The sequence below is a fragment of the Cupressus sempervirens genome, chromosome 1 (genome assembly GCF_028749045.1).
Source record: "Cupressus sempervirens isolate cs-2001-9-10 chromosome 1, ASM2874904v1, whole genome shotgun sequence".
Taxonomy (NCBI): Eukaryota; Viridiplantae; Streptophyta; class Pinopsida; order Cupressales; family Cupressaceae; genus Cupressus; species Cupressus sempervirens.
Genome location: NC_143118.1, coordinates 754,128,645 through 754,149,240, shown reverse-complemented (window position 1 = coordinate 754,149,240; position 20,596 = coordinate 754,128,645).

Below are 20,596 nucleotides of genomic sequence, written 5' to 3'. Positions count from 1 at the left end.
AAAGGAGAAAACATTATGTTTTGTTATAGAAATTTGTATTGAAATCTTGATTGAATTGAAAACAAATATTAACCTTAAAGTAGGGTAAATCTAGAAAAATAAATAAATTTTGATGTCTATGTACAGTTTTAGGAAATCCTTCAAACAGATCTAGAGTACAAATGCAAAAATATAGAAAACCTAGAAACCTTTTGTCTATTTGAAGAAGGTCAACCTTGACGCAAAGCTGGGGTATGATCTTACCAGTTTATTTTTGACCTTGACCTACATTACTTCGACAAAAATTCTATTCGTAGATCCTAAAAGTTTGTCAAAAAGGGCACTCAAATTTGCACTGATATTCATTTATCCATACTTTCCCTTGCAAGAGAAAGGGTTTTGTTTTTTGGATGAGGGGTTTTCCTTGGTCAAACCCTTGTTTAGAATTAACCTTGAAATTGAAATTGCAATATAGATAAAGAAAGTAAATGGAACTATTCACCTTTCTTGTGTTGTAATCATTATGGAGGATTCAAATCCTTGAATCCACAAGTATGGATGTTGCAAATGAAATTAGAATTGAATGTAGGATGTCTCAAATCAATTGCATTAGATCTTCAACACCAATCTTGAATGGATCTTGGAATAGAAAGAAGCTTGAATGAATGTGGATGTTGTAATCTTCAACAAGAGGGCTCCAAAGAGATTGAATCCTTCAATAGCTATCAATAGATCTCCTTGATGAATTGAATGCTTGAATGCTTGGATGCTTGATCATGAAAGTGTATTGTAGAAAAATTGGATTATTGAAAAAATTCCTCCTCATAAAAAATGGATCTAAAAATGTGAGATAAAGGCTTCTTTTTATAATATTCTAGGACACAAATTTCTAGAGAGGCTAACATAGGAGAATTAAATTCCAATTAAGTCTTAGCCCCTAGAAATGGACCTAAGATTTAAGACAATTTTAGAGTTTACCATTCTGAAATCCAAAACAGCCAACCTAGAAGTGGGAAATAAAACTTTCCAAAGCCCAATATCCTAAAACCTCTAGAATCTAAAATTTGGACCTAGGGATAGGGTTGAAGTCAAATTTGACCTAAGTGAGGGTTAATTTCATCCTTGACCTAGGTCAAGGTCAAGGTTGACCTTGACCCAGAAGGTCAATGATCTTGGAACTTCAAAAAAGGTTGCTAGAAAAGAGCTAGAAATATGGGAGAGAGAAGTAGAATAGGGGAAAATGCAAGATCCAGTAAAATACCCACTCAATGAAACTTGACATGACCCTAGAATATGTACTCAGAGGGCTAAACAATCTTAAATTGAAGTGCTTCCATTTTTTGACGATACAGTTATATTTGCATATAACCGTTCATTTTATCTATGGTTAATCCTAACAATTTTTATTACTCTGCAAGGAATAATACGTAGATCATTTGGATAGTGGTTTCATTGCTCTTTCCCCTGAAGCTATTTGGATAGTGGGTCCATCTGCCTTCTATAACTCCTAACAGGGTCAAAATCTCCCAGTATGGATTCAAAGTCTCCTAACATAGACTTATATGTACCTAATGTTTTTATTGACTTCTAATAGGGTCCATTTTCTAAAAAGGAATATTTATATTAGTACATGATCTTGTGTGTACCATCCCCCCTAGGGATTTCCCTCTGATCAAGGATTTCCCTAGAGAACACATCTGGTGTTATTGTGCATAAGTATCTTATTGTGGTTATTGATTATATTACTCATATGATTAAGGATTAATAAGGTTGATAAATGTTATAATAGCTGGATAATTAATTCACACCACCCCCGTCTCAGTTATATTGGTGGACTTTACATTTTAAAAATTGGTATTAGAGCACTATTATTTGACTGGATTGAGTGCTAATGATTCTTGTGTGGGGGAGTATCTGAGATGAGAAGAGTCATCTAGGACTCTTGTTAGCTAGTTTAGAATAGTGTCTTTGGATACTCTATTTGTTTGAAGACTTAGAGTAGATGATTAACATAATGAAACCTTTGCCATTGATGTCAATTGGGGATAAGTGTACATGAAATACATCTCCTAAGTATGTATAGGGGAGAGCTTGAAAAATGTGGGAGAGATTGAGATATCCCATGTGTAAGGTTTCAATGGGAGATACATTGAAGGGGGGAGAAGTTGAGAGTTTTTTAGTGTGTGAACAATTGATATGAGTTGATTGTTGTGTGAATAAATGAGGTCAATCCTAAAGAAATAGATGCAAAACAAAATAGTGTTCCAAAGATTTTAGATTTGATTGATTAAGAGTTTTTGAAAATATGAGAATAGCAGTAGTCGCAATAGAGTATCATTTTTGTATTCTTGGAACTTAGATATTTTTCATCTATGTTGTCATCAATGTCAATGGGGGATATTGCTAGCATGAATGTTGATGGTATTCCTTTTGGGAGTACCCTAAGAATTAGCATAGAATGTGGAGATTGGTAGCATGGTTGACATGTTGAATTCATGATAGTTTTTGCCATTGATGACAACATAGTATGGTTTCTATGAAGACTGGCAGAGTATCAGTGTTCGGATCAAGCATGATTGAGGACCTAGTTTACATTATGTCTTGATGACCAGGTTAAGTGTTCATAAAGTATGCCAAACACATATAGAAGATATGCTTGATTTATAGTGAGCAGTATATAGACAAAGCTCTTTAGAAGCATTTTTTAATGGTTGGATTATATCTCCTAACAAAGAGAGAATCTTGATATGTGAAGTTGTATGGTGATAGTAGACAGTCTGATGGTGATGTCAGCAAGTGCACAAGGTCTATAGTCACACATATGAGAAGTTGTAAAGACTGTGAGCTAGTAGTGTTGTGTAATTGTGAAATAATTAATTATCTTGATATGGTTCTATTATAATTAATTAGGAGAAGCTAGAGTAGAGTATTTGGTAAATGCAAGTAAGCAATCCAAGGGATTATTGGATGCAAATTTGGTGATCTAGTATCAAGATTAGAAGAAGAAGATAAATAAGGTTGACAAGATAGAAGAAGATGAAGTATAAGTACAATTAATTTTTATTATTCTATAAGGAGTAATATAAAGATCATATGGGTAGTAGGTTCATTAGTCTTTATTTTGAAGCTATTTGGATAGTTGGTCCATATGTACTCCACAAATCCTAACAATGTTGGCGCATCTCCTAATAGGGTTGGAATATCCTAATAGGTATCCAAAGTCTCCTAATAGGGACTGATATGTACAAAATGTTTTTATTGACTCCTCACATGGTCTATCAACTAACAAGGAATATTTATATTAGTACATGATCTTGTGGGCACCATCCCCATCGAGATTTTCCCTCTGATCAAGGGTTTCCCTTGTTAACATATTTAGTGTTATTGTGCATGAGTATCTTATTGTGGTTACTGATTATATTTGTTAGTGATTAATAAGGTTGATAAATGTTATAATAGCTGGATAATTGATTAAAGGACTAATTTTATAATAGATGGGTTGTTGAATTGAAGGTTCATGTGACCATTATGTTGTTAGCATGAATGTTGATGGTATTTCTATTAGAATATATAGTCCACCAATATAACTAAGAGTGGGGGGTGGGAGGGCGAATCAGTTATCCAACTAATATCACAATTATCAACCTTATTAAACTTTAACCATATGAACAATATAATGAGAGTCCACAATAAGATACTCATGCACAATAACTCTAGATATGTTAACTAGGGAATCCCTTAATTAGAGGGAAAACCCCAATGGGGATGGTACCCACAAGATCATGTACTAATATAAATATTCATTGTTAGAGGATGGACCCTATTAGGAGTCTATAACAACAATAGTACATATTGGTCCCTGTTAGGAGACTTTGAATCCATGTTACAAGATTCCAACCCCATTAGGAGTTGTAGAAGATAGATGGACCCACTTTCCAAACAACTTTAGGGGAAGACCAATAAACTCACTATCCAAATGATCTCTGTATTATTCCTTGCAGAATAAAAGAAATCAATAGTGTTGGGTGGTCATTTTGCATGAGGTCAATGACAAGAATCCATTGCACAATTCCTCTCTTAAAAAGCTAATCTTTTGGGGATCAACTCCAAGGTTTAGTATTTGTCTTACGACATACCAAAATTTGCTTAGTTGAAGATAAATGTGATTATTCATCAGGAGGCCTTTGCTGGTTCTATTATGATCTTGGAATGAAGTAAATCTATTTTTTGTCTCAAGATAATACACAAAAGAATAATGTTTTTGTATTTTTTGGTTTTTCAATGAATGCAATTCTAACAGTGCAACTAAAATGAGTTCCTACTCTAACAAGGGGTTAGCAATGAAAATAATGAAACTAAAAGAAAATAACATGAAATTGAAATAACTTGAAATTGAAATCCTAAATAGACATAAGCTACAAAAAATAACATGCTATTAGTTAAACTTTAGAAGAAATTTGTAAGAAACCAATGAAAAAAGAAGCAACGCTTCCTAGAATCCACTAATGCAATTGTTAGTGAGAAACTTTGACAATCGTATGATATTTAACCTTTCATCAAATTGTAAGGCCACAAAAAGTGCACTCATGTGAGATAAAAAGCTATCTAGACACAATTTGATGATCTCTTCTTAAGTTTGATACGTCAGCAGAATTTATAAATCTGTAGCAAATACAAGAACTAAAAGATCACACAACCATAAACAATGCAATAAACCTTTGGCTCAATCACAATCTCATGAAAAAATTCACAAAACAATGACACATTCAGGAAAGAATCACTACACTCCAAATGCAAGCACCTAAAAGATAACTTTATTGCATAATAATGATGGTCTTGATTAAATTTTGCAATGGGGTATTTATAAGAAATTGTCTCCTCAATTTGTGTTGAGAGTGAGAGATATTTTCATGCAATAAAATTCTTTTAAAACATTAAAAAAAACTAAATATATACAAACTAACCATCAATCTGGTGCTTAGAGGGAATCCATCCATATTTTATTCATTAATTGGATGCATGAGCTCTTTACATATCAAAAATAGAGAAAGCATGAGAGAGAAAATAGGAGGAAGCCTTCAGTCAAAGTAGGAGCATCTAGAGTTGCCAAAAATATAAGTTGGTCCTTTACTAGGCATGTGTCAAAGTTAAACTGCCATCAGAATGCATTTTCGATGCATGGAAAGTGCTATTTTTCAAAATGGCAGTTAACTATCAGCACACCTCTAAATTATGGAGCTACAAACCTGTGTACCTACATACTTGCACACCTATAGAGCTATGGACCTCAACAGGGTCAAAAATCTCAAAATTTTACTAAGTTTCAAAATTGAAATTCTGGCATCTAGGTTTTGTTCTTCTTCATCCCAAAGCTATGTTTAGATGTTTTCCCTTGAATTTCTCTATCATCTCTATTATCTTAGCCACATCTAGAAGATCTAAAGCCTCATATTTATCCTTGACCTTCTATCTATAGTTGTCCACCTCAATTCGAGTCTCTACAAAATCTCTAAGTTTGGTATCTAACTCTAACAGGGCTTCTTCTATCCTGAAGGCTTGTCAGATGTCCTCATCATCAACAACCTCCACAAAAATCTTCCTAAAATTTTCCACTACTGTCTCTATAGGTAAAAACTTTTCTCATTCCTCATCTTCAAAAATATCCAAGCATGCATCATTATAATGTCTCTCTACTTCCAAAATCTGCTCTCAGGCTTGCTCCTTGAGTCGATGAATCTCCTTATGTACTATCTCCATTAATTTATTGCTATTTGCTATTTTCTCTATCCAAACATTGATCATATCCAATTCTTCTCTTGTATATACATTGATCAAAACTTGATATATTTGGCCCTTTATGGCTTGTATAGTCTACAAATCCTTACTCCAGGCATGTACCTCATCCATGATACTAAAGTCCTACTTCAAAATTGCTATGATATTATTCATGTTCTCTTGCATAGCATGCAATAACTTCAAATTCCCCATGATGATTGTAACACCTTTCTTCTCAAAAATTTCTCACCATTCCTGAAAAGGTTTCAAAAATGGGTCTTATTGTACACCTCCCCCTTCTCTACGTATAGTTTTCAAAGTATACTCAGGGTGTTCAGGATCAAGAGGACCAATGACTTTGGGTAGATATCTTTTCAAGATCTCAACCTGACTTTGAAGTGCTTGGAGTTCAATCTCCTCTTGTTCCATGTACTTGAGGACCTCTTTGACTCCCATAGTCATCATTTATTGGGCTAAATCCTGTGTAGGTCTTCCCAACATAACATCCTTTAATTCATAATCTTCGAGAATAAGGCCTTTTGTATTTGTGCCTTCAGGAGGGAGAGCCACTTGTGCAAATAAATCCTAGTTCCTTATGCTAGTGAAAAACACCAATGGTGCTACCTCATGTGATGGAGACTCAGGTTTGTTCAAGATCTTTGCAATGTCACAAATTTCTTCCTCTTAAGCATAGAATTGAGGTTAAGTACTCCTCATTATTTCCTTTTGGATCCACCTAGGGATGCCTCCCACTAAGGACCTAGGTCATGATGATGAAGGGGTGTGTTCTGCACCTTCCTTCCCTTTGTTTCTCCTACTAGGAGTTGTATCTTGTTGTTGTGAGGGTTCCCCTTCTGTAGCCTCAGTCTCAGTAGACCTTGTAGCTTGAACCTCAATGTCTTGGGAAAGTGGTTGAGAATATTCCACTATTTGTCCTTCTGACACTTCACTAGTCACCATTTGTTCTAGTCTCTCCTCTGATAATGGTTCCTTTTGAACATGCTCTTCCTTTGAACTCTAAGGTGGGGGATTCATTTAACCCTATTCTAGCATTATAACTCATGGTGGAGATAGATAAGTAAGATTAGGACCCTGTGTAGCTAGCGGTATTTGCATCTAGTCTTCTTGTTGAGGTTCACCAGTAGGGGTGTCCTTGATCTTATCCCTAATCAATTATGTACCTATGGGCATGAAATCAAAACTAGACATTGAGAAAACATCATCGCTTTCTTCTCTCTACTCATCCACCCACTAATTACTTCATCTTCCGAAGAAGAAAGCTCTAAAGGTTCTACTTGAGTGGATGGCAAGGTGCCTATGGCACTCTTTCTCCTTTGCAACTCTATGGCTCTAGCTAGCTAAGTTCTTCCTTGTAAGGGCACTTGTTCCTCTTCCTCTTTAGATTCTTCTTCTTCCTCCTCTTCATCTTCTTCTGGAATACTTTTAGGGATAGATGGATTGGGCACTAATCTTCTACTAATCCTTTTCCTTTTCTTCATCCAAATCTGAATCCTTTTCTTATGTTTCTTGGAGGTATAAGGAGAAGCTAGCTCTTATTGCATAGGAGGAATGGAGACTTATGAAATATCTCCCTCTTTTGGTTGGCTAGACACAACGGGAGGCAACTGCGGTTCATCCTAGACTTGGGTAGCTCCAGTATCTTGGGACCCTTGTGGACTCTATTCCTACTACTGGGGAGACACCTATTCTATCTAAATCCTCTGAGGAGAGGTCCTCTTTCTTTTGTTTTTTCCCTTCCTTTTAGGAGGGTTATAATATCCAACTGGACGATCAAGCTGGTATGCTATTTTTTGCCTAATAGGAGACTAAGTTGCGAAGGTAGGAATTGTTACTTTCTTTCCTCTACCTCTTTCTGGGTGAGCATGTTAATGGAAGATCACCGTGTTAGGAATTGGATCAAGTGAAAAAGGCTTCTTGATCCAATCCTTTTTCATTCTGATAACATGGCTTTCTTGAAAATTAATATCATCGGCCTCTTCCTTGTCAACCTCAACATTCATAATGGGCCTTTCACCAATTTTGTCAACATTGAACAGTGGGTCTAGTAACTCTTTAGAATCGTGTTGCTCTATCTCCTCTATGATGTTCAATTGGAGAGCCTTTTTTGCTAGATACAAATTCATCCTAGAATAGTCCCTGACACAGACATCATAGTTATTCATGGCATTCATCCAATGATCTTCAACAACATCCTCATGATGGAAGTCTTTTCCTGCCAAACTCTCGACTTTCCCAACATTGTCAAAATATGGTTGGGGAGAATTGTATTCTTCAAGAGGATAGTTCTCCCACTACCATTCGAAGGATGGAATATCCTGCTTCCTCTTCACCTGATATGGTCCAATGACCAATGACCAATGACCATGCCCAAAAGGGTCTACATTTCCTCTTTATCTTCTCATAGGCTAACTCAATTTTCTAGGAGATCTTGAACAGTACCAATTTGTCACTTGGGTATCTTGGGAGCTTCTTAGGATTGATGGATGCACCAGCTACCCATAGATAGGTGAATGTTTTGAACTGGATGAAGTAGGCTCCAAGAGCTATGACTTGTGCTTTGGATTCATTAGATAACCTCTTCCCATAGTCTCCCTCAATGAATCAAATGATCGCAGAGATGAATGCATCATTCACAATTCTATATTCTTTTCTTTGCCTTGAGAGCTTCTTCTTTACTAGCTGGGGATAGACTATGTATGGCCAGGCATTAGGGTCCTACATACTACCTCTTCTATACAAATTGGGATAGTTTGTTTCCCTTGTTGCAAGCAGGTATACCATGTAAGAAGTCATGTAAAACCTCTTCTTATCTTTCACCATCCTCAATTGTTCACACAAGTTCTTACTTAGTGTGGTGGCCCAATCCAATGGTATCTTTGCCTATTTAATGGTCTCAATAAAGTTGACCATAAAAGTGTTGAGGTCGCCTATAGTGGGTAAGCCCATGACTCTACTCAGGAGAATGATAGAGTATCCAATGTCTTCCTTCATGTATCCCTGATTCATATCCACTTTGCCCATTATCCTTCCCCGAGGAGGTTTCTCAATGAGGTATGAAGAGTATATTATGTCAATTGCTTCTTACTGATGCTCCCTGTACCATCTCTTAGCTACTTCATATGACAATTTGATGAATTGGTCTGCACTAGAAAGATGAAAGACCTTCTCAATGTCATCAGGTAGTAGATCCAACACTACTTCTCCAGTGACACTTTTGACTACCCTTTCTTCAAGAACAAAGTGTTGTGACAAGGCCATGATTAGTTTCGCTGATTGTACTGACATAGGATCTGACGTTGCATTCACCAATCTGGAATAGATCAATATGGACATCATGGTTGACCTCTCTATTGGATTATTGCAAATTCTTAGGAATTCTCCTAAGTTTGTGTGTTTGAGGTCAGTATCTTTGATCTCTGTGTAATCATCATGGAATCTAAACTTTGAAGGTATGCCTTGGAACTTGAACATGATTAGTTTGGGTGCTACTCTGAATGTGGACACCATTTGATCACCTATACGTTTCGTTAAAAAATGATTATTAGTCTAAAAAATGAAATGTAAAAGCTAATGAATCAAAATGAGCATTAAAAAAATCCCATTTGGGCATTTTATTTACTTTTTATTTTTCATTTTATCCCTTTATCCTTTTTTTAAATTTATAAATTTATAAAAAAAAATTAGTTTTTTGAAGTTTTATATTTTTGAATTTTTTTTTGAATTTATATTTTTGAATTTTTTTAAAATTTATATATATTTTTATTTTTAAAAAAATTAAATCGAAAAAAAATGTGTTTTGGATGCGCATGGTACTTGTGAGAATGCAGCAGGGTTTGCGCATGTGCGGCACCAAGGCCGGGCACATGAGGCATTTAGTGGAGGAATTAGTGTGTGAAGGTGCACATCAAAAAGTGGTGCCAGAGGTGTAGTGACCAAGCAATGCTGAAGCGTGTAGTAACAAAGTAGTGTCAAAGAGCACATCATAAAGCAGCGTCGAAGTGCGCATGGCAGAAGCATCACCTAGAGCACAGTAAAAAAGTAGTGTTGAAGCATGCGTCACAAAGTAGCACTGAAGCACACATGGCAGAAGTGGTGCCCAGAGTGCAATAACAAAGCAGCACCAAAGCACGTGTCACAAAATAGTGCCAAAGCATGCATGGCAGAAGTAGCACCTATAGCATGTAGTTTGTGTGTTGCGCGTGATGTGTGGCCCACACATTACATGTAGCCTGTGCATTGTGCAGAGGCACTTAGCATCATGGTTGTGGTGACATGAGTGGGGGAGAGTGCTTACCATGTGTTGCTCTTCCAAAATGCCAAAAAAAAAAGTTTTAAAATTGTTAAGGTAAGGGGTTTTATAACCCCCCGAGTTGAGTTGGGTGCATAGTGTGCCTCAACATGCACACTAGTGCATGGCACACACTACGCATGTGCGTGTTTGCACATGAATTTTTTTCTTCAATTTTTTTATATTTTTCAAATTTTATATTTTTTGTGTGTTTTCAATTTCTAATGACTCTAACACTTTTAACTCTAACAATTTGCTCCCGACTCTCGAACTGTGAGTCTAGGGGTTGAAAAATGTAGGGGGTCCCCATTCCTCACCACAAAAAATAATACTTCCTTCCTCTTTCTTCATCTTGTTAACTAGACTTCTACTCCTAATCTTGTAACCAGATCACAAATCTTGCATCTAATAATCTCTTGGATTTCTTACTCACATTCACCAAACATTTTGCTCCTTTTCACACTTCACATTTAATAAAATGATTTACTACTACATTACAAATAAGGAAAACATCTTTCCTTTATATCCCATCTTCAAAATAATTCCTTGAGTCAACCTTAAGGATTTCCCAATTAATTATAATAAGATAATTAATTAATTCATAATTACAATAGCACTGTCGGCTCAAAGTCTACACAACTTCTCACACATGCGACATTGTGGCTTGCGCATTTACTGACATCCTCATCATACTGTCTTATGTCACTTGATGATTGTGTATCTCTAGATTATATCTCTATTAGAAAATATAATACAAACATCAAAAATTGCTTCTCAGGTACTTTGTCTTTGTACTACTCTCTGTAAATTAGGCACATCTTTCATCCATCTTTGACTTAGATATTGTGCATTGAACCTTAACATTAGGACACAACATAGAACATATCAATGAACATGCATTGCCAGACAATCAAAACATTTTCTGTACAACTAAGATGTTTGTTTTTTTCTCTATCAATCTTCATAGACTTAATACTATGTTGATATCAATGAAATAGACAACCATGAATGCACCATGTCAATACTCTCCAATGCATAGGGTATTCCCCCAAAGGAATATCATTAGTATTCATGCTAACAATTTCCCCCTTTGGCATTGATTTCAACATAGATGAAAAACATCTAAGTTCCAAGAATACCAATTTTGTTGTTGTTGTTGTTGTTCTCATATTTTTAAATCCTCTTCATCAATCAAATCTAAAAACCTTTGGAACACTACTTTGTTCTAGATAGTAATGAATCTTTCTAAATCTCTCTAATAAAGATATGTTCAACTGTCTCTCCCCCATTCAACTAGAGAATTCTTTTCATCTATCATCTCCCCCATTGACATCAATGACAAAGGCCTCATTATGTCATTTTACTACTTCAATTTATAACCAGCTCAAGTTTCCAAAAACACTGTTCAATACCAAATACCAGGAGGCCATGATGACTTAGCTCATCATAGATACTCCCCCATATGGGAAGCATCAACATTTAGTTCAGTCTAACAATAATGTTCTATGCCACTGGACTGATGTACTCTCTTCATCATCTACTCAGAAGTAGGTAGGGGCATAACCCCAAGCATACGTCTCAAGTACTCAAATGTATCTTTAGGTGCAAGCTTCATAAAGATATATACAATCTGATCTTTAGTACTCACATATTCTAATATAATATCTTTTTCTGTTGCCTTCTCTATCAAGACATGATAATAAATATATGCTTAGTCTTAGAATGCAACACATGATTCTTATACATACTTATTGTAAATGTTTTATCACAGTATACGATAACAAGTTCTATAAACTCAATCCCAATATCTTTTAGCATCTATTTCATCCACATAACTTGATTACAATTTTTTTTGTTGCTACATACTCTACCTCAATTGTACTCTATGAAATACAATCTTCCTCCAACAAAAAATGCTCCACCATTGGTGCTCTTTGTATCGTCCATACTGCCTACCCAATCTGCATTAGTATATTTACATAGAGTGAAATAACTTGATCTATCGTACTATATTCTATAATCAGATGTTCCTTTTGTTGGAATGTCCAAAATGGGAAGAGTACTTCTGGGGGGGGGGGGGTGAATTAGAAATACCACACTTTTAACTATTTTCAACAATTTAAACATATAACAAAAGAGAAAATTGCATGCAATTAAACATATAAAGGAACATGAAGTAAATCACATGCAATAACACATAGCACTAGATTTGGTAACCCAAAAACCCTCCAAGAATAAGAAGGTAAAACTGGGGTGGGGATGATACCCACAAAAATCACTACAGCAATAAATTTTCAACCACTTCTGATGGTCTGAACTGTGAAAGGCCTACCCTATTAAAGGCTTTACACTATGTCAATAGTGACCTAATTAGAGGATTTACAAACACTTTACATGAAGTGTCACCCTATTAAAGGATTTACAATAAGATGTTAAACTCACCTAATACATAGGATTTTCAATCACCTTCTCCAAAGGTTCTCCTACCTAGCTATTAAGCCAACCTATCAAAATAGGATTTTTAACTTCTAATACAATGGTAAAAAAGTATTAGGAATCTTTTACCTGATTGCATACAATCCTCAATTGTTGATTTCAAGCACTTGTTCTGCTCCTTTTGACCTTGATCCTATGAGATCTAATAACTAGTCATGTCTCTTGTCCCTTGTACTATTTTGATCAATTGGATATGAAATTGCTACTCTATTCCTCAATTTTTCTTTCTTCACATTGAATTTCACTATAGTCTCCCCATACACTATTCTCATCCACACATGCAATGGGTTTTTGACCTCCTTTTAAAGATCTATGAAGACTTATGGGTTAGGTATGGATCTATGATCCATATTGAACCTTAAGTTCATGCTCATTCCTTGCATTTTTATCATTGGTTGCATGAGTTCTCCATTTTTTGATTGGTTGCATGTTGATCGCATATGGAATGTAAAAGATTCATTCCTGTCGGCTCCAAAAATTGTTTACATCTAAGTTTGTGAGGCACAAACTCATATGTTGATTCTATGTTACTCAACATATACTGGACTACTGATTCTTGACACATATACTATCTTGGATTTCTTGGCACCAATTACACTTTGTCTGGCTTGGCACATATATAATTCTGGTTCACTCAGCATATGAAGCATTTTGACTTGCTAGGCATCAACTATAACTCAGCACCTATATGTTACTCAACACTTATATACTGCTTGGCACCTGAAGTCACTTGACACCTATTGAACTAATGACTTGGCTCACACTGTGGCTCAACATACATAGTGTACTTGGCTTCAATGTAGAAAGTGATTAAGTGTGTTAACACTCAAATGTCAAAACTATCTAAGAACCAAAAATCTCCCCCTTTGATATGAGTGTCAAAAAAACTTAAGTAAACATCACTAATCTATCCTTATGAGTACCTTATCCAAAAAATTTCAAAATTTGTTCAAAAATACCTTAACTCCCCCTGAGCTATTTGTGCCTTGTCATTCTTGCAACCAAAATTCTATGTTGAATGTGCTTGATACTCTTTGTCTTCTTCCCTGTACCAATATTATGTACCTGTGTCTCTGTATTTGATCTATTAGAGCTTATGGAGTTTTTGGATTTTGCATTAGAGCTATTTTCCATATGATTTCCAAAATTTTGTATCTCCCCCTTTTGACTATATCAAAATGAATGAAAGATTGTAAACAAAATTTATAGCATTCTCCCCCTTTGATATAACTTCCTTACTATTATTTCTCTCTATCTTATTATCTCCCCCTTTTTGAAACTTATGTCAAAGGGTTCTAAGAAGTAATACCGTACTTAGCCAAAAAATTACTATTTACCTCCATTATTATTTTCAGAGCTACACCCCAATTCTCCAAAGCTATGCTAAGTGACTTGTGCTGGATGGTAGTCTCTGTAGAAAGGTGTACAAGTCCATCAAGTGTAGAAAGATTTGGATCTTTCTTCAAAACTATTTCAGCATACACTTGCTCCTTGTGGAGGATTTCTAAATGAGGGGTTATGGAGGACTAGATTTGCATCAATTTAGCCTTAATATTTGCTTCCTCTACTGTCACTACAGTTAACTCCCTTTGGTGTGAAGTGATTGTGCAAAATGTTTCTCACTTTGAGCTGGATCACTAAGTAATTGCATGCTAGATATTTTCAAGTTTCTTTCCAAGCTCATTATTCTTTGATTTTTTTCTTATGTGAAATTGGAAAAATTACACAACTTCCTGTACAATGAAAAAATGTTTTCAAGGACAATTTTGACCTTATCTATTTTCTCAACCAATTCAACTTGTTCAAGTGAAATTCCACTTGATATCTTCTCATTCACTTTGCCTTGAAATTTTCTTTCTGACCATTCCATGAGTTTAACATCGGTGTTCTGGTCTTCATTTGTCACCTAGTCAACTATGTCTGATAGTTGCTCAATTATTGGCTTGGCTTCATCTATTGATTGCAAGCTGAAGGCATCCATGAAGATGTCCTTTATGTCATGAAATGATTTCTTATGTTTAAACTCTTTCCTTAGTATCTCCTACCTCATCCTTTTTTCTAATTTAGTCATTTGTGCTATTGTGATAATCTTGGAACCATGGGAGGGTATAACAATTTCTTCATCTAATTTAGGGTCTCCACAGTTAATTACCCTAACCACTTTTGTTGAACTCAAGCCTAGAGTTCATAATTTCAAGGGGATGGCTTCAGTGCTCAGCTTCTAAATGGTCTTAGTAGGAGTTCTAGTCTTTGGTAATTCTACCAATGTCTAAATGGTGGCCTACTCCTTTTCTTTTGCTGTATCCTCTTTTTCATCTAACTTCCTTTCTTCTGCACTTGGCATCTAATCAGTACCATTTGTTGCACTTGGTGGAGGTGGTGGCAGAAGAATCAAAATCTTAGTGCTAGTAGTTGTGTATGTGAAAGGTAGTACCTTTGGTTTCACCTTTTCCCTTTGTGTTGCTGCTACTAACTTTGGTAATTCATCAACACTCACCAATACAGGACTTATATACAACTGTTCTTGTAGAGTAGATTGATGAAGGATCTTGGAGAGATCCTCTGTAGTAAAGGGATTGATGTTTTGAGCTGACTTGTCATTAACATCCTTGATGATTATTGTCTCTACAGGTGTGATGGATGTATAAGGAAGGCTAGGAGGTGGCAATTGTGTGTCTTGCACACTCTGTTCATCTTGCTATTCTTGTTGCTGATCAACTATTGCCATTTCTTATCCCTTAGCTGATTCCTCTTCTTCTTTCTCCTTATTCTCTTCCTCTCCTTTTTCTTCCTCATCTTTCTTTTCCTCTTTCTTTTCCTCTTCTTTCTTCTCTATTTCCTTTGCCTCTACCTCTCCTTTTTTCTCTTTTGCCTTCTTTTCCTCTACCTTCTGTTTGACACTCGTTTCTACCTTATTGGTCTCCTCTACCTTATCATCAGTAATCTTATAAATGGTTTTCCACAATTGTGTGGATTTATTCACAACATCCTCAATCTTGTTCTAAAGGATGCAAAAGGCTCTCTACTTGGGTGCAAACTTGCCTCTATGTTTCTTGTTTTCCTTTGTTGTTTGAGCCTTTGTCATGTCAGGCTTTACTTGTGCTAGCGTAGATTCTCTAATCTCCCTTTCCATCTTTAGATAATAATGACATTTATCCTCAACTATCTTATATAGTTCTTTTGGCATAGTATTGTCAAGCTCTAGAGGTGTGTTTTTAGACTCTACCATCATGACATACATAGATTCTTCTACTTTATTCTACTCTTCCCTACTAAACTTATTAAAATTAAGTGACTTTATATATTCAAATTTTCATTTTTAATATTATTACAAAGTTTATCAATTACAAATTTTGGAGGATGACTTACCACTTTAAATTGGTTGATGTCCTCATATTCTATTCTCTCTTCATCATCTATATCTAGCTATACCACATACCTTCTTCTCTTCTTGGGCTTTTTAGCAAGCTGATCAATGGCTTTCTTGTTCTCCTTTGATGCCTCTTTGGCCTTTTGAGTGGTTGCCCTTGTAGTGGCCCTTTTTACTGCTGGCTTAGCTAAAGCTTGTTTGGTTTGAGCTATCTTAGTGACCTTTTTAGGCTTGGGCTAAGTTGGAGGTTGTGTTTTTTCCTTTCTCTTCTTTTGCTTGGCAAGTGTAGGTGCTTCCTTGGCTTCTTCTCCCTTGACACCTTCCTCCTTGTCTTCTCCTAGGCCTTGTGTCAGCTCAACTAGGCCTTTACTTTGCTCACCCTCTTCCTCACTATCTCCTTCTACTTCTTCTACTTCTTCTTCTTCACCTTCTTCTCCTTCAATGTTTGCTCCAAATGTATTCTTTATCTTCCTTAGCAATTTATCTTTCTTCTTAATAATAGAAGCAATTTCCAATTTAGTTTCAACTCTGGACTTGACAACTTCATATGTCCCAAAGTGAGGAGTTTCCTTATCAATTTCTTCTACAAGCAATGTTGTGATTACTACTGAGGCTTCATCTATATCAATCTCACATCCCAATGGCCTTAGCCATCTTACTCTTGGTATTGCAGCTTGAATGTAGGTGTAGTCAATGTCAACTAAGAAGCATATGTCATTGACATGTTTCTCTACCAGTGAAACTGGTATTCTCATTCTTTGCTTCACAAACTTATTAAAGTCTTCAAAGTAGCTTGTCATCCATGCCTAAAATTGTCACCCATTTGATCAATGAATTCATTGATTTGTGTAATAGCAGTTTTGTTGGGGTTCCAATTTACCTTTCCTATAGAAGGAAATTCTTCCATCACATAAAAGAATATTCACATAAGAACTAAGCCAAATTTGCATTGAGCACCTTTTGATCTCCTTATTGCTCTTAGGTTCTCATTAATTTGCTGCAACATGAGTTCTGCCAAATCATAGGTGTGATCTTTCTTCACTAGTTTGTAGGGTCCATCAATTGCTAGACATGGCACACTATTTAGTCTACTAGATTGGTAAAATTTGTGAGATATAATTCTCACAACAAAGTCTAGAAGGGGATTAGTTATAGTATCAATGGTCATTCCCCTATTGTTCTATTTTGCTCATGTATTCTTCTCAATGACCTCTTTTCTATCACTTCTCAAGGTCTTTGGCAGATCTAGGGTGGGGAATCCCGTAACTCTATGAACTATTCTCTTTGTAATATTGACAAGTCCTATCTCTAGCCACAAAAATCCATCATGAATTCAACTTAGAACAATGTGAATCCATCCAATTTTGAATCCTATAGGGTAGACTAGGGCATTGGTTAAACCCTTTTTCTCAATTATCTCAAACTCCTTCATAATCTTGTTCTCACACAGTTTTTCATAACCTTGGAATATTTCAAAGTCACCTATCGCACCAATTTTGTAGTTGTAGCACTTTCTCACATCTTTAACCATGACTACTAAAGGTGGAATGATGGATAATGCACCGACTGGGTCATTTCTATAGGCAACTTCATGGATTAGCCTAAATTCAAGTTGTTTTACTTCATTGCTGACTAACTGAATCTCATGACTCTCTTTTTCTTTGGGGTTTCTTGATCTAGAGGCCATTTTACCAAACTAGGGTTTTAAACATATTGAAATTTTAACTTATGCATAGCTTGACACATGATAAATACCTTTAAATTGATGAGTTCATACTAAATTGCTTTTGAAATTCATGCAAATGGTTGTTAGGTTGCTGCTTGATCGCTTCTTCACTCTTCTCATCTTTGCTTAGTGTTTGAATGGCATGAAAATGAACAAAATTTGACCTTATAGCTATCAAAGACCTAGCATTAAATGCTTTGTGCATACAATTGTAAACTTGGCACTTGAAGAATTCAATATGACTCAGCTCCCATTGTATTTCATTTACTCAGCCTCCACTAGACTTCTACTTTACTCGACTTCAACTATCAGCTCGGCATCCATTGGAACTTTACTTGGCATGCAAAGGTAACTTGGCAACTTCTTTAAAGTTTTACTTAGAATCTTTTTCTTATGTTGATTTCTTCTTTGTAGTACTCTTTTATTTTTTGGAACTGATGTATGATATAACTTTGTATATCAGTGCCATAAATCTAATTTTTCTTAGTTGGAGGAGGTGTGATCACTTGACCTTTTGGGTGAAGTGATCCCTCCATTAGATGTGCTGCACTCATCTTTCTTCTTCCAAGTTTTATTCATTTTCCCTCTTATTTGTTCAACGTCAATCTTCTCTTTTCCTTTGTTGACTTCTATCTTGGGTGCTTTTGTGATGCAGGAGCATCCTGGGTTGCCTTGTTATCCTATTCATTTTGTTCATGTAGTAGTTCCTTCATGTACCTAGCAGTCCTTCATGTGCCTAGCAATTCCTTCATGTGCCTAGTAGTTCTTCATGTGCCTAGAAATTCCTTCATGTGCCCAACAATCTTGTTTTCTTCATGTGCCTAGTAACCCTATTTTTTTCATGTGCATAGCAATTCCTTCATGTGCCTAGCAATCCTTTTTTCTTCATGTGCCTAGTAACCTTATTTTCTTTATGTGCCTAGTAACCCTATTTTCCTTCATGTGCTGAGTTACTATAGCATTCCCTCATGTGTCAAGTTAACCAGTGTATGTTGAGTGATTCTTCATGTGTCGAGTTACTCAATGTATGTTGAGTTTTTCTTCATGTGCCAAGTTACTCAATGTATGCTGAGTGTTTCTTCATGTGCCGAGTTACCCAGTGTATGCCGAGTGTTTCTTCATGTGTTGAGTTACCCAACGTATGCTGAGTGTCAGTATTTGGACGTGATTTTGTGAGCTGACTTGCGAGATTTATTTCATTTGTGACATTTATGTTAAGATCTTCTTGGGATGAGTCTAGACCGTTGTTGGGTTAGCCTTCTTCTTATGTAATGATTCTAGAATGATTTGTAAGCCATTTTGGCAAGTATAAATAGAATGTTTAGGCTTAGAATTAGGCAAGCTTCAGAGAGAGCAGATTAAGGAGCAGAACTAAAAGTGTGAATTTGCTGTTGGATCTTTGTAACTGAATGTATTGTAATTGGCTATAACCTAGAAGGCCTCACAGCTGGGCATGTATGAAGATATTTTGATGAATCAATAGAAGTATTTGCTCTTCTCTCTCCTTTGGTTGTTGTTCTTTGTGTTCATTTCCATTGTGTTAACTCTTGTAGGGTGTTTTGGATAGGTGGGTGAGCCTTTGGCCCTAGTTATTCATCCTCTTGCCTACATCATTTTGACTTTGTTGGGAAATTCCTGTTGATATGAGCAGTCTTCAAGCAACTGAAACATGTAGTTTGACTTAACCATCTACTGCAACTTCCTTTAAAATGTGTCCTTATGCAATTTTCAAGAATGTGTCCATACTCCTGACAATAGTGACAGCTATACCTAGTATTGTAATCCTAGTTATAGTGATGACCATGATTGTTAAATCTTGCAAGTTGATTAGGTGTCCATATAGGCTTTGATTTGCATTCAAATGCTCTATGTCCATATTTTTTGCAATTGTAGCAATGACCTTCAAATTTTGATGTCCTCATAGTCTTGGTTCTACATTCATGTGTTTGATGTCCTTGTTTTTTGCATTTGTGACAAAAGCTTGCATTTGTAGGCTTATCATGCTTATGACTATTCTTGCTCCTACACACATTAGAGGTATGTCCCTTTTTACCACTTAAATGATAAGTAGGTTTAGTGTTCTTACCTTTTTTAGTCCTTTCTTCTATTGTCTTGGATGATTCTCCTTGTTTATGCTAGTGTATCCAAGTCTTGAAGTTTCATTACTAGCCCTTGGTGATTTCAGCAATTACTCAAAGTACTTGAGAGCCTCATTAGGTTTGTTGTAGCTTTCTACTATCTTATTCACTCTTTTCAATTCATTCTACAATTTTTCATTCTACATCTTCAAGGTGGAGATCTTAGTGTCCTTTGTGTTTAGCTCATGATGAACATTCATCATCTGACTTAAGGTATCTAGCTGCATGTTTGAAATCTTTTCAAACTCAATTGTCTTCTCTTTTAGTCTATTGGTAAGATTTCTCTTGTCATCTTCTATCATGGCCTTGTCTTCAATGCCTCTCTTATTTTTTTCAGTCATTTCACAAAGCATTATGGCTTGTGATTCTTGTTCAAGCTTGAGTAATTTGATTTCTTCAGCTTGTGCTCTATTTTTCTCCATTGGTTCGTCTATTGCTGTATAAAATTCTTTGGAATCTCCATTTGAGAACACTTGTGTAGTATCAATATCCTTGTAGTGTATGTCATTTTTTGCTATGGCTATCTCCTTTCTTCTTTTAAAGGACTTTCTCAATTCTTCTCTGGCTTCTTCCACTTTGTATAGAGCTAGGTGCACATCAATCACTTGATTGTCTATGATCTTCCCAAGTTTGAAGACTTCCATCTTTAGATCTTTTCTCTAATATATTAGGCTTCTCCTTATGAGAACCAATAGCTTTGATACCAATTGTTGGAATTTCCAAAATGGGAAGAGTACTTTTGAGGGGGGGGGGGGGGGGGCTGAATTAAAAGTACCACATTTTAAACTCTTTTCAACAATATA